At 38.1% G+C, this 16057-nt stretch overlaps 1 non-coding gene across 1 annotated transcript; it reads right to left on the bottom strand.

Annotated features, from left to right (window-relative positions):
- Positions 1-15173: 15173 nt before the first annotated feature.
- Positions 15174-15246, bottom strand: trnar-ccu. The gene has a single exon. It is a non-coding gene; the product is annotated as a tRNA-Arg (tRNA).
- Between the last annotated feature and the right edge of the window lie 811 nt (positions 15247-16057).

Below are 16057 nucleotides of genomic sequence, written 5' to 3'. Positions count from 1 at the left end.
TGGGAGCTTGAGGGTTCTGTGCAGTATCTTTGCTGTTCCTAGAACTGCACTTTTCTGGATGTCTGATGTTTTTTTCAGGGATCTGCTGTAACCACTCCTCAAGTTTGGAGGTCACTGCCCCGAGTGCCCCAATGACCATGGGCACCTCTGATGCCTTGACCTTTCAGGTTTTCTCCAACTCTTCTCTGAGCCCCTGGTATTTCTCTAGTTTCTCGTGTTCCTTTTTCCTGATGTTGCAGTTTCCCACCACCACAATGTTTGGTTTGCCATTATCATTCGATCCGTCTGTATCTGGAAGTCCCACAGGATCTTGGCTTGATCATTCTCTACTATGTTTGGAGGTGTTTCCCACTTTGACCTTGGGGTTTCCAGCCCATACTCTGCACAGATGTTTCTGTATACTATTCCAGCCACTTGGTTATGGCGCTCCATGTAAGCTTTCCCTGCCAGCATCTTACACCCTGCAGTTATGTGCTAGATTGTCTCAGGGGCCTCTTTGCACAGTCTGTACCTGGGGTCTTGTCTGGTGTGGTAGATCTGGGGCTCTATTGCTCTGCTGCTTAGGGCCTGCTCCTGTGCAGCCATGATCAGTGCCTCTGTGCTGCCCTTCAGTCCGGCTTTGTCTACCCATTGGTAGGATTGCCTGATATCCACTACTTTGGTTATGTTCCGGTGGTACATCCCAGGCTTATCCTCCCATGACGGAACCTCCAGCACCTCATCTTCTGTTCCCCATTGTCTCAGACTTTCACTGAGCACGTTGTCTGCTGGAGCCTTATCCTTGTTGTACTTATGGATCTTGGATGTTTCCTCCTGGATAGTGGTTCTCATGCTTACTAGTCCTCTACCTCCTTCCTTACGGCTAGCGTACAGTCTCAGAGTGCTGGATTTGGGGTGGTACCCTCCGTGCATGGTTAGACAAGAATAAGTCTCGGGCTATAAATAGCTACGGGCAATAAATAGCTACGCTCTACCAGTAATCAGATACCCTGCAGGAATAATAAGTTAGCCAAAGGAGGTGACCACGCACATTTTCTCTGTTTTCATCCTTTTTGGCTGAGGATTTGGTTAGTTTAGCATTTTTGTCAGTGCTTCCACCGCTAGAGGTAACATAAGATGGCATGTACAACCAACAGAGGTCTCTCATGTAGCGCAGCTTAGCCAAGATGGCACATCAATGCAAGCTGTGGCAAAAAGTTTTGCTGTCTTTCAGCACAATGTCCAGAACATAGTCTGGTACACCACAAGAAGTGGAGCTTTTGTAGAAGGCAAAGCACCCAGCAGCGGGACAACTACCTCCTGCTTTGTGTCAGGAGCAGTAGCAGGTTTGACAGAGCCCATCACAATGACTACTAATGTGCTTGTTTCTGCTCAAACTGCCCAAAAGACTAAATGAGAGTGGTAGGAGTGCCCAAAGTCCTTAAGTGCTTTTGCTCACACCCTGGAGGATGACCAGCATTTGCCAGGGAACACCAACATTTGCATTTTTGCTATTAGCTCACTGTACTCTTCACAGATAAATGCTTTAAGCAGCCACTGACATCCTCCAGCTTTCCAGGTGGGTAAGCAATAGTTTTAGTGTGATAGGCATTTCTTTGGAGGGCTGCATAGCCCTCCATTTGCTACCTAGAGCTACTCTGATAATAAACCAGCTCCACATAACCAAAGTGCACCAAACCATTAGGGGAAGTCATTCATTGACCCATATGCGACCAGGTTATAGAACTTACTATGTAAATAATCTCTGGACTGAACCATTTGTAAAGGCCAGAACATGAATCTGACCCAGAGTAAATTGTAAGGGAACAAAGAAAAGGTATATTTTTTTGAGTCTTTTTTAAATACTACATTTCTCTGAGCATCCCCCAACACTGACTGCCAGTCTTCACGCCCAGGCCGCAGCAGCATGCTGCCAACCGAACCGAACCCAGCCACCAGAGAAACAATCCGAATCCTGTGATCCCTTCTTCAAACAAAAGGTTAGACTCTGGTTTAAACTAATTAAAGCACAGAACCATCTGGAAAATGTTCTAAAAACATAATGAACTTCCACCGACTGCATAAGATCAAAGGACATTTAGCAGCGAGCGTTAATAAAACCCCGATTGCTTCGTATTCATCCTCATTAAAGGATAAAAACTTTATATTTATATTTCAATATTTACTCACCATCACAAATGTGAATAAATATTGACTTGCTATGTAAAATGACTACTTCCTGGCTAAACTGACCTCCCAGCATCCTACAGTGCCTCAGAGGGTCATGTGACCGAATGAGAATTTAGCGTCATCTGCTATCTTAGTGAATTATTTTATGCTATAAACAACAAAATGTTGCAGTTTCTTTCACTTGTAATATATTAAAAATTTGTAAATACCATCAAATTAGACACTATAAGTATGTGTTTTCTATTTGAACTTTTGTGACTCACACAGATAATCATCTCTCTGGTCAAGGTAGCTAACCTGGGTTTTGTCTGAATAAACATTTTGAACTTTCCCACTGTCCTTCTGCCCCCGTTTATGACATGTATCTTGTGCTTTTTAGTCTTTGCTTTATTTATATATTTGGTTTTGTGCTTTTTGAGTGTTTGCACTTACAGTTTCTCACTGTTTCCTCTAATTACAGCATTTCTCTTGGCAGCTTTTTTCCTTTACGTGTGTTGTTTGTTGTGTGGTAATCTAATTGCATTATTTGTTGCTTCTTTGTTGTTTGCGAGCCACAGTTTATTAATTTATTTGCTGCACATCTGCACCCCTCAGACATCATATTGTACAGCCAGATTTAATATTGCAGACTGGCTCAGAAAAAATGAAGTAGGGAGGGGGAGAACCAGACATATTAATGAAATGTATAAAATGTTATTATCAGACAACATAAAATAGCTGCAATATGAAAACAAGCCAAGTTCCAAACAATGAACAGCTAGAGAGCCTATCTTCCAATTATCAGAGCTATATTGGTTTGTTTGGAAGGACCTAAACAATATATTTTATGAAAAGCCAAATATTTTCAAAAGATGACTTTCTGCTTTAAACACAACTCCTTCAAGAGCACTGCACTTTAAAGCATCTTAGCACAAACAGTTTAGGAAGGACAAATATACTGATTTGTCTGCTGGAACATTGAAAAGGCAGTCCATGATGAGCACTTAATGCCTGCTTTTCGTTGATGTTTTTTGTTTGCACCTCTCTCTCTCTTACTGAGTGAGCTCGGGGAGTTCTGCTGCAACTGGGTCAACATGTAAAAAATTCTTATGCCTTTGCCTTTTTGAAGGTTATTTCAATTCTGTCATTTAATATCCACAGAATGAAAAGGTGAGATAAGGAAAAATGAAAAGCTGTCAGCCAAAACTATCTGCTCCAATTACACTCATCTGAAAGATGAAGCGTGTCGTATTAACTGGTTTTATATCCGTCCACTGCTCTGCCCCCCACTGCTCTCCCTTGATAGCTCTTTGGCATCCTTTCCTCTTGTATCACTGTTTTATCATTTGTATTGGTTATATTGCTTGTTGTTGATTTGTTTGTCGAAGTTGATGGGATAAAGATTGTTTTGCAGTAAGTATAATATTTTAGTGCAACTGATCTATTTTTATTTTTTTATTTTTTGTAAAAACGATTAGAAATTGTCCTGTATTTTAAATAATGTACCAAAAATATCAACATCCTATAAAAGAAGCAGTTTGCATCCTCTTCTTGCAAAGGTTTAAGTTTTTTTATTTTTATCTATAGAAGTTAAAATAGGAATAAAATATCAGTCCTTTGAAAAGTGACCGAATAAAATCTTACAGATATTTATCAAAAATGATGAGGGCTTATTTTTTTTCAATTTTCAATGTTTATTAAATCCTTCAACAATTAAACATACAGTGAAACCGATGTTGACAGTATCTGTATTGTAATGTACACAACATTAAGTAGTCATACAAAGAAGGACTTGCCGTTTTTAACATTTCCCCCCCCCCAAATCCCCTGCCAATCCTCCCATACTCCCCCACCCCAGGCAGCAGAAGGAGCTAAAGCAAATGAAAATAGAGTAAATAAGATTTAAAGAATTTTATAAAAAGATAAAGTAAAAAAAAAAGTTCACACACATTGTATCTTTTATTCTGGAACAATAGTGTTTGAGCCTTACCTCTCTGGTTTTAGGACTCTGATACGCCTCAATCTGACCTTTATCTTGTGGATATTTCATTCGTAAAATGCGGTCTCTAAAAGTGCTGCATGCCATTCTGTATTGGTAGGGATATTTTGTCCTTTCCAGTGTCTTAATATAACTCGTCACTATTTTTAACCGCTTTGCTTTAGTTGATCCTATGATGACATCATAATCTAAGAAGTTAAAGGAATAGTACACCCAAAACATGATTAGCCTTCATTTTCTACTCACCCCCATGCTGAACAACACTCTGGAGTACTTTTTTGATATCTCAAATGCATCTGGAGATCTGGGAGGCTTCTTGCTGTCTGCTGACATTCAAATAATGGAGGTCTATGGCGCCCGAGACAGAAAGGTCCATAAAAGTCCACAAAAAACGTGTCAATATTCCTCCATACTGCTCGTCCAATGTATTCCAAGTGTCCTGAGTGGGTAGCATCCAGAATTTACTCGAAACGAAGTCATTTAGAATGTTTTTAGAGCATAAACAGTAGTGTATAGGATTTCCTGAAAGCGCGCACATGCGTGCTCACGACGCTACGGAAGCCGGCACACCAAACCAGCGCATTCAGCTCGGCAAAGAACTCATGCTCTTCCTCAACACTGAAGTCCTCAGACATTTTTCTTTCGTTGTTTCTTTCTTTGCACAGGTAAACAGCACATTTCTTCTTCTACGCTTGCATTATTGGCAGAGCAGACGCTGAATGCGCACTTTCATCTGGCTTGGTCTGCCGGCTTCCGTAGCGTCGTGAGCGCGCATGTGCGCGCTTTCAGGAAATCCTATACACTACTGTTTATGCTCTAAAAACATTCTAAATGACTTCGTTTCGAGTAAATTCTGGATGCTACCCACTCAGGACACTTGGAATACATTGGACGAGCAGTATGGAGGAATATTGACACGTTTTTTGTGGACTTTTATGGACCTTTCTGTCTCGGGCACCATAGACCTCGATTATTTGAATGTCAGCAGACAGCAAGAAGCCTCCCAGATCTCCAGATGCATTTGAGATATCAAAAAAGTACTCCAGAGTGTTGTTCAGCATGGGGGTGAGTAGAAAATGAAGGCTAATCATGTTTTGGGTGTACTATTCCTTTAAGAAGTTTTAAGAAGTTTAAGAAGAACGCAATGTTGCAAGGTTTCTCAACCAGGTAGTTATAAATATGACTTACTCATCTTGGGGAGTCTTTCAATTTATTAAGCATAGTGTATATTGGGGATTCTGTGGGTATGGTTTCTTTGTAGGAACTTCCAGAAATCTTTATGATTTAGATTGAACAATTCTTGAAAACAGTAAGGTACCATTTAAGAAGAAGCATTTTATTATTATATATTTATTTATACTGTCAATCCCTTTTTTATGCTAACTCTCCCAAAGGATCATTTTCCCCTCTATTTTTATTTTTGGGTTATTCGACACTGAGGCTGTTTCTTGAGTGAATAGACAGGTGTTTATTTTTTATGTAAATGCTGCCAAATGTTTTTACTGTGAGTCATAATTGGATTGGATTTAACTCCATAATTTGGATGTTGGAATAGATAATCAAAAGCTTTAAATGCAGCATTTATTTCGCCTTCCAAGTTCACAGAGAACGAGGTTATTTTGTTTTATAAAAGCTTCCTGATAAAGATGCACATTGAGTAGTCGTCATCCTCCATATTCTAGTTTAGTTTGGAGTTTAAGGATAGACATTTTAAGCTTTTTCTCTATTTTTCTCTAGCTTTTTCTAATAAAGTTGTTTATCATTTTATCCAGGGTCTTAAATATAGAGTGTGGAATTCTGAGAGCTAACAAATTGAAAAGAGTTTAATTTCAGTGTATTAATCATTTTACCCCTCATCGACATTTGTATCCCCTCCCATCCCTTTAAAAGCAATCTTATCTTATTTATTACAGGTTCAAAGTTTCCCAGAATAATATCTTCTAGGCCTGGGTTCAGTAGTATGCCTAAGGTTTTAAGGAACCCACTGAAATTTCCACTATTGTATATGGCTTTTACAACAAAACTTTGACAGGCGCATTAATTCACATTTAGGCCAGTTCTTATATCTGGAAAATTCAGAAAAGTTGTTGATCAAATCTAGTAGAGGGGGTAATAATAGTAGGAGCGGTACATCATGTGCACAAATCCAAATGTTGCTTTCTAATCCACCCATTGTTATACCTTTTATTATTTTGCTTTATCTGATGGCTTGGGCCAAGGGTTCGAGTGCAATAATAAAGAGCAGGGGTGACAATGGGTCTCCCTCTTTAGTCCCACATTTGATTAAGAAGTGGGTTTATCTTGATTTATTGGTTTTTACAGTCGCTTTTGAGTCTGTGTATATAACAGCCTCAGGGCAGCTGTGGTTACAATGTAGCTTGCCACCATTAGTGAGTGAGTGTGTGTGTGAATGACTGAATGTAGTGTAAAGCGCTTTGGTCAAGTCTCCTGACTTGAAAAAGGGCTATATAAGTACAGGCCATTTACCATTTAACATTTTGATTATTTCTAAAAATATTATAATAATAAATAAGTATCGAAACCCAAATTTTTCAAGTGTATAGTATAGATAAGTTGTATTTATTTCATATTTAGCTGACCAATTTATCAAAGATCGATTGGCTAAGGTTTCCAGAATATTCCCTTTCCTTTTTCATATAGGTTTTGGGTTTTTTTGTTGTTGTTTTTTTTGTTTTTTTACTTATGTAACATTTGCATCGCTGAACAAGTTATACTAGATTGGACAGAGGTCATAAATGTGTCTTTGGATTAGGAAGCCGAACACCTAGTGTGGCCCAATCTACCTATCTTGCAGTAACCTCATAATGACCCAAACATTTAGCTCTCAAGGAGTTAAGCAGGAGGAGCTATGGAGGAGACTGTACATTTTAGTTTAAGCCTAATGCTTTAATCATTATTGTAATTCTTGAACAAATTTAGCATTTTTGTGCAAGAAAAATTAAAAATAAGGAAAGAAACATCCGCAGGCAATACTAGACTGCAGCTAAATGTAAAATCTATACGGTACATTTTACCCAATTATTTCAACTCAATAGTTGAGTTCAACTGGTGGTATAAATATTGATTATTACCCACCAGACCAATACAACCCAGTCATGTTTAGTTTGCTTATGGTGTTTCAGATAAACTGGGAGATTCAACAGGAAAAGGATTTAAAGTATAAAAAACAATTGTTTTCTGCAAACAGTTTAATACAAAATTGCTGGAAGAGGAAATGAGTTCATTTCAATAAAAGTTAATTTAACGACACATGTAAATTTTGTTTTGAGCTGCCATGTAATTAAGTGACTGAACCAGATTTACTCCCAATTATTTTCGTCATCAATGTCCTTCAAACTGGCCTCCCTTGACTGATAGATTTTGTCAAAATAATCTCTAATCCAACACGGATGGTATCGCTGAGTCTTTAATGTATGACTATTATCATAATTCTAAAATATGACCAGAGCATCACACAGAGATACACGGAACAGAACCAATAAGGTGTTTTGTTTTGCTGTGGCACAACTGTTCTAGATCATCCTCTATAGATCCAGTCTTGATAATTATTCCAACACTTTGTTTTTTGTGTAAGGTTTCTCAAGAGGTTTTTGTAAAAAAAAAAAATTCTGAATCAGTACCTGAGTAATTCAAAGTCAAGCACCGTCAAAAGAAAACAAAGCAAAATCAAGAGGCTTACAGTTTGAGTGCCCTTTCTGCCAAAATTACTGCGATTATGTTAAGATATCCCTGACACCAACTTAGCATTCTAAGGATCCCAAACCTTTCTTTAAACCCTTTTGAGACTTGTAAAAGTTTAATGAAAAATTAAACCTTTAATCAGTTTACATACATAAAACATTCATTCCTCACTAAAGAAAATCTGCATTCAGCTGTAATACCTTTCCTTAGAAAGGGTGTTCACATATTTGTTATTTCATCAATAAAAGCTAATGAATCAATGTTATTACATGTGATAACATTAATTAGTAGTAAATAATTATTAGTGAGCATTCTTATAGTTAAATAAGCTGATTTTTGTATTGATTGCTTAAACCTGAATAAATACAATTTGTTTATCAAACACAGAAGTCAAATCAGGTGTGAAGTTTTACAGATTCTTATTACTTCCTTGTTTAGTCCAGTATCCATTATGTCTAGTTATTTCTCACAGTTGGAATTTAAATATTACAGAAGTGCTGCATACAACACTGGCATGCAAATAATTCGCAGAACAAGTTTTAGAACTCATTTGCTTTTGGAAGAAAAGAGTTGAGCAAACTCTGTGGTGTTTGAGTTGCAGCTGTTCTCTTAATGCGGAGGGGTGAACTCTACAGTCTGTTAACATAGAATCATAATTTTTTAAAATCGGTCTGTTCTTCCTGAAGTCGATGATGATTTCCTTTGTTTTCTCTGCGTTCAGGATCAGGCTGTTATCTCTGCATCAGTCCACCAGCTGCTCGACCTCCTCTCTGTAGTCATGTTCGTTGTCGTCTCTGATGTGGCCCACCACTGTGATGTCGGGCTTTTGTCACCTCTATACAGAGGTGTCAAGTATATATAACAAGTGGTTCAACCACTGATTGGTTTTAATGATAAAAATCTGGTCACTCCATCATTATGATGAATCATTTACTAAAATAATATATTTTCTGGCCAAAAAAGTAAAATGCTTAAGAATTAAAAAACTGCTAAGTATTTGTTTTCTCTTTCTGCTCTCTCTTCCTTTTGAGTTCAGTTTGTCTCTTAAACCACAGCACTGAAACAGCGCTACACGATTTTCTGTCTTGTAACATTGAGACATTAGCCTAGTGAATACTGTGCTGTTAGCCGTATATCTATGTAACTTAAATTTGCTAAATAAAATTTTAAAAACATGTCCAATGCTGTTCAGGGGAAATATTTCTGAATAAAGCTGCAGCAGCAGGTGAGAGATCAGTTATTTACTTAGATGGTTGGTTTCCTATTATATTTCATTAATTGGCTCCTCTGTTAAAGTTTGAGTCACACATTCCTTGTTTGTTCTGGGTTTAGTTACGTAGTTCTCATTTTTCCTCACCCCTTTGATCCCTTAAGAGTTCTCTGTCAAGTTTTTCGCTTAGAGTTTAGACCCAGATGCAGATACACTAATGAGGCAAGTCAGATTGAAACAGTTTATTGAAAAATGGGTGGAATCGTCCAGGGTAGGAATACAAGGAAACGAGGCAGCAGGATCAGACAGTTGGGTGGGGAATCAGATTTAGAGATAGTGCTGCTTAAATAAAACTTCCATCCAGGAAACCATTTTCTGAGGAGTTGATGGGGCTTGGAGAACAGAGGTCTAGAACAGATTGTTTGTAGATGGTGGTGTTCACGAGAGTCAGAGATTATTGGAGGTTGAGCCAGGTTTGACCAATAGGATAAACTGAGGGAGGAATAGACCGTCAGCCAGGAAAAGAGAACCAGGTGAGTAACTGAATATTTCAATTGCAGAGTCTGAGTTTACAAAGCTTGACAGGAGCAGGACCCAGATCTCCTGACAGGAAGCCCATGACAGGTAGGCAAGATTATAACAGGCAGCAGAGATCAGAACAGGGAGGGTAGATTTTACCACGGCAGATAACATTCAGGCGCTGGAGTGCTGGCTGTGGTCCTTTCTTATTCTCAAGGCTGAAAAGGTCTGATAAGGAGTACCTGTGCATATCCTGGCTCTCAGGCTCCATCTAGTGGAAAAAAAATGACCCAAGCAGGAGGAATTCTACCAGCACCCCATTACCCTGCCTAGCTCCACTCACATGAGTGGAGCTAGGCGGAGCGAGACATGCATCTGGCTGTTGTCAGGTTAATACCCTGTAGCTTCTGGCTAGCCACACCCAGTTAATCAGACTCATCATTAATCAACCTCATTAAAATATATCTCCCTTTTCTCAGCCATTTTTTTTTTTTTATCAGAGCCATCTTACTCCTGGCTCTCAGCTGCTGCCCCAAAGTTTTTGTAAATTATTTTCAGAGTCTGTGCTCTAAATTACTTCCATTCTTTTTCTATTTCTTTTTCAGGCACCTGTTTTTTTAATTGTTTTTTTTTTGTTTTGTTTTTTAGATACACCAAAGTCATGCATTCTTGGTTCTTCACATCAAAAGAGCCACTTATCACAGAAATGGCTTGAACAGAGGCTACAAACCTACATTGTTGTTAGAGCTTTCTGGCTCTTTAGGTTAGATACAAAATCATAATCATACAAATCTTCTATAAGAGAGTAAATTTAGCAAATCTTTTAATCATCTTTTAATCCAGTGGTTTCTAGGCTGCCTTTTTATGCTGAGAATGTGGTGGAACTCTTGCAATCCTATTTTATTGCAAAACAAGAAACATATGGTTTTAGTTCCTTTGTTTTTGTTTGATATGTGATTAATAAATAATGTTGAAAATAAAGATATGAGATAAGAATGTCTATAATCCTTTCACTTAAGAAAAACAAAATGTAGTAATATTTCTGCAGGATAAACTCTGCATGAATAGATTACTCAAATGAAAAATTAATAGGTTTCAGTCTACCATAAAAAAAAACTGTTTGAGATTTCTAGCGATTTAAAAGTGATGATCTGGGTGATTTTTAAAGCAAGACAAAGCAGGTTTATTTGTATAAATTAATTTATACATGGGTAATTAAACATTCTTTATTACAAAAGAGAAGACAAAGATTCACCAATAAAATGTTTCTCTATTGTAGCCTATAATGCTATATGTTTAGCTGCATGCCTCACTCAGACCAACTTTGAAATGGTTTTACTTCAGAAAAGCTTGAGAGGATTGCCTGTCTGACTGCTACCCAGGGCTGCTGGGCCTGTTAAGTATGTGCCAGCTGTAACAGGAAAATCCACTTTGATCTCTGATCCGGTGTCTCTCAGGATCAAGACACTCTCGAATCATTGAAACCCAGCTAAGCAGGACAGGTACGTTTTAACAGAGCATACTTTAACAGAAAGATATGGGAAGATGAAAACTAAATCTGATTGCTTGAGAACATCAGATTTTATTCTGTGCTTTGGGTATTTGTAAAATTGTTCAGCTCTGGGTCAAATGGATTAATTTGAGGACATGATTGAAGGTGGGATTTAGTTGTGTATTAAGGTTATATAGAGTGTTAAATATCACATAACATTTTATATTATTCAATGGGTTCACCTTAATAGCATATATATATAGGCCTTTGTGTTTTTATTTCTCTCAGTGCTGATTTTCCCTTTGATGCTCTTCTGTGGAAGCCATTTTGACTTCACTCTTGTTAAGTCTTGAACATTGACTTTAAATAAGGCAGGTGAAGCTTGCAGTGCTTCATATGTTGCTCTGGGTTGTTTTTTCACCGCCTGGGTAAATTGTTTATTTGCTCTTGGAAACATTGTTTTAGACTCTATTCCTGGAGAGGTTTATCTCTGCTTTATGCTTTCTCCATCTAGTTTTGTTTTTTTGCTTGTTTTGTTTGTCTGTTTTGTTTTATTTTTTGTTTATTTTTGCAAAGGCCCAGGTTGGTTTATTAAACTCTTTGCATTGATAAATCAAACCTAAATACTACAACTTTTGCAATTAATTTGCTTTTTTTATTCCATCATTAATGTTTGTATGCATTGGTGAACTTTTCCTCTCAAATTAAGTTAAAGCAACAAGACCTCATCAGAAGATAAAACATGTGCAACGATTATAGGAGACCAAAGAAAGATGCGTAAGGCTTATAATAAAAGCCAAACTTAGAGTTAAAATGAGACAGCAGATAGAAACAAAGCTCTGTATCAGATTTACAGAATGGGGGTGGAAATCAGCCACTGAAAAACAGAAATCCATTGCTTGTTTTGTTGTGAGCTGGTAAAATGCAAGGGTGTGTATTATTAGATGATAGTTTTTTCCCCTTTCTAAAGCAAGAGTTTTAAATAAAAGTCTAAATAAATCAATATAAACATGTTTTGTTTTTTTCTTAAAATGGATGGATGGGTGGATGGACAGACGGACGGACGTGTGGATATATAAATACATTCTGATGACATTTGTTTCTAAGATTAGAATTACCTTTGAAAATGACCTTGAAGCTGGTATTAAAATAATTTTAAAAATGTTTTTTATTAGTCTGGTGTAATGTTTTATTTCTTAAATACTGAGTTTTTATAAGCTTGACATGAAAAAATAATCCTGAATAAAAGAAATAAAGGCTTCTAAGCATGAATCAGAGTATAAGGCTTCTATACTGTGTAGTGAATTGAGTTACTGAAATAACCTTTTCTATTTTTAATGGGTATGTACTATTTTTTTTACATAAGAAAAATGGAAATGTACAAGTGAAAATGACCAGACCTTAAAACCTGCACATCTGAAACTGTCACCGAAACATAGTGCACTGCACTCACTTTCCCAGTTAATTAAAATTTCAATTAAATGGTAAGCTAGAAATCACAGAGGATTTCTGAATTCCATTAACTTGGTTCCTGCATTAACTGAAATACATGCACATAAACTCACTGCCAAATTACAGCAAGAGGAGAAGGAGCTTTAAAGAATTTGAAGACTTGACACTGAAGTCTCAGATGTTGCTTTGGTAAAATGCATCATGTCTTTGTGGAACAAGAGCAGGTCAAAGCATTGAACTGTTCTACCTCACTGTTTGAAATGAATGTCTCACTGGCAGCAAAGCTGCATGTCATCTTTTGATCCTGTGTCAAAACTCTGAAAATAAAACACAATATAAACTGCTCAAATTCCTATTGTGTGGTTTATTTCAACTCAAAGGCTGACTTTAATCTCAGAATTCTGAGAAAAAAGACAGAACACAGACATTGGACAGAGGAAGACTGGAAAAAAAGTGTTGTGGACAGATGAATCCAAGTTTGAGGTTTTTGGATCACAAGGAAGAACGTTTGTGAGACGCAGAATAAATTAAAAGATGCTGGAAAAATCCCTGATGCCATCTGTTAAGCATGGTGGAGGTAATGTGATGGTCTGGGGTTGCTTTGGTGCTGGTAAGGTGGGAGATTTGTACAGGCTAAAAGGGATTCTGAATAAGGACATTTTACAACGCCATGCCATACCCAGTGGACAGCGCTTGATTGGAGCCAATTTCATGACAATGACCCTAAACACATTCTCCAAATTGTGCAAGAACTATTTAGAGCAGAAGCAGGCAGCTGGTATTCTATCGGTAATGGAGTGGCCAGCGCACTCACCAGATCTGAACCCCATCGGGCTGTTGTGGGAGCAGCTTGACCGTATGGTACGCAAGAAGTGACCATCCAACCAATCTAACTTGTGGGAGCTGCTTCTGGAAGCGTGGGGTGCAATTTCTCCAGATTACCTCAACAAATTAACAGCTGGAATGCCAAAGGTCTGCAATGCTGTAATTGCTGCAAATGGAGGATTCTTTGACGAAAGCAAAGTTTGATGTAAAAAAAAAAAATCTTATTTCAAATACAAATCATTATTTCTAACCTTGTCAATGTCTTGACTCTATTTTCTATTCATTTCACAACGTATGGTGGTGAATAAGTGTGACTTTTCAGGAAAACAAAAAATTGTTTGGGTGACCCCAAACTTTTGAACGGTAGTGTATATGTGGACAAACTCCAGGTAGTCTTGAAGTTGTAATTTATAGAAGACCCTACTCTCTGAGAGGAGAGGAGCATGTACTGTATAACTGTACAACTGAACAGGTATATTTTCTGTTGTATTTTAACAGATCCAGTGTGACAGCTGCGGCAGGTTGTTCCATGCCCTGTGTCTTGAAATAAAGAGCACTGAATTTGAGAAAGCAAAGAAAGACAGCTGGAACTGTCCACTGTGCGACTGAAATGCAAAAACAAATACTTTATAGTTACATGTTTTCAATAAAACTATACTATGTTTTAGCATTAAGGCTGTGCCTCATCACTCTAATGTAGTAGAACAATTTGACAAAGATAGATAGATTTCAGTGGGTCACATGACACCAGTGGTGAGGAAAGCTGTCAAGCTGAAGGAGTCCTATCAGGCTGTATTGACCTGTGGGACTCCAGATGATTTGTACCGGCAGTAAAGCGGCAGGAGGATCGGCTGGTCGCAGAGGCAAAAACTCAGTCGTGGGAAGATTTCAGAGAGGCCATGGAGAAAGACTGTTGTACGGCTTTGAAGCAATTCTTTTCCACAATCCGGGGTCTCAAGAGTGGAAGCAGTGCAGTACCAACACTATTTATATGGGGGGTGGTGTGCTGCTGACCTCAACTCGGGACGTCGTATGTTGTTGGGTGGAGTACTTCGAAGACCTCCTTAATCCTACCAACACATCTTCCATTGAGGAGGCAGAGCCTGGGGGCTCCGGGTCGGGTTCTCCCATCTCTTGTGCTGAAGTCACTGAGGTGGTTAAAAAAAGCTTCTCGGTGGCAAGGCTTTAGGGGTGGATGAGATTCATCCTGACTACCGTAAGGCTCGGGAGCTGTGTTTGTTATTGCGGCTCTGCAACATTGCGTGGACATCAGGGGTAGTTCCCCTGGATTGGCAGACTGGGATGGTGGTCCCTCTATTTTAAAAAGGGGACCAGAGGGTGTGTTCCAACTACAGAGGAATCACACTTTTAAGCCTACCTGGTAAGGTCTATTCCGGAGAGACATGCAGGGTTGCTTTTGCGATGCAGACACTGGACGCACCTCTTGATTTGGCCTTTGCAAGTGATGGTGAACTATACAACGACTCCAAGTTAGTACAATGAAAGCTTCTGGGGAAAAAAATCACAGTGTTTGTTTGTTTGTCAGTCTACACTTCTACACTCTGCCATAGGTTCAGCTAAGCAGCAAATTAATGCATTACATAGAATAGAATTCCACTTTATTGTCATGATTACACTGTCACAAGTACAAAGACAAAAAATTCATTATCTGCATTTCATCCATCCCTTTTTGTGGGGAGCATTGGGCAGTCATTATGCAGTATTCAATTAGGGGCCTACTCTGGGAGTCCGAGTGGCAGGCCGTGGGAGTAGAACTTAGAATTCCCTTATCACTAGGCCACCACTCCCATATATTAAAACAGGTCCACCCCAGATGGGACTCGAACCCACAATCCCTGGCTTAGGAGGCCAGTGCCTTATCCATTAGGCCACTGGGGCAGTATGTATTTTCCCTGTGTAGTCGCGATCCAAAATAAGGCAATATTGTTTCATCATACAGAATAAAAATAAGCCTTCAGACGAAATAATTTTATTTCTATTTTTAAATCTTGCTTTGGGTCGAGGTTTGCTCTATGAAGAAAATGCTTTAAAAAGGCACCTTTTATAATTTATTTCATTTGTTAATTAATCAAAGGAATGTCCTCAAAGAAGAATTTAGATTAGAAAGATGCAGAACAGTGGGAGGCAAAAAGCACCAAGAACATACAAATTGATTTGTAGTAAGTTTTCTTATATCATTTTTGATATCATCAGTGACATGTTGCTGATTTTACGAGACCGAAACTATGATGAAGCAGTTCTTCAGTTCTTAATGTGGAAAAGCAATAATCTGTGGTGAGTTTGATTGATTTTGTAGAGTATTGTGGATTGTAGAAGATGAATAGGACAATGTTTCATAACACATGATCATTTTATTAGCAAATATTCAAAAATTTTCTTCAAAAACACCAAGCTGAATGCAAAGCATTGACAGATACATATGCACATTGTTAGTACTTAATTGTGGAAAAAATATGATTCACAAACTAGTGAAGTATATAAAGAAGAAAAGTTCTAGATGGTAGTGGTACATATTTTCACTTAAATAATCTTGTGTGGGCTATCCCAGCAGCAGCCTTGACTAGTTCAGCATTCATAATATTTAATCAGGTCTTCTAAACTGCTGGCTAAGCCATAACACATATACAGGTCCTTCTCAAAATATTAGCATATTGTGATAAAGTTCATTATTTTCCATAATGTAATGATA

This window comes from Cyprinodon variegatus, unplaced genomic scaffold (assembly GCF_000732505.1).
Source record: "Cyprinodon variegatus isolate N-32 unplaced genomic scaffold, C_variegatus-1.0 Scaffold773, whole genome shotgun sequence".
Classification (NCBI taxonomy): Eukaryota; Metazoa; Chordata; class Actinopteri; order Cyprinodontiformes; family Cyprinodontidae; genus Cyprinodon; species Cyprinodon variegatus.
Note: the sequence above shows the minus strand (reverse complement) of the source record. Positions and strands in the feature narration are given on the sequence as shown.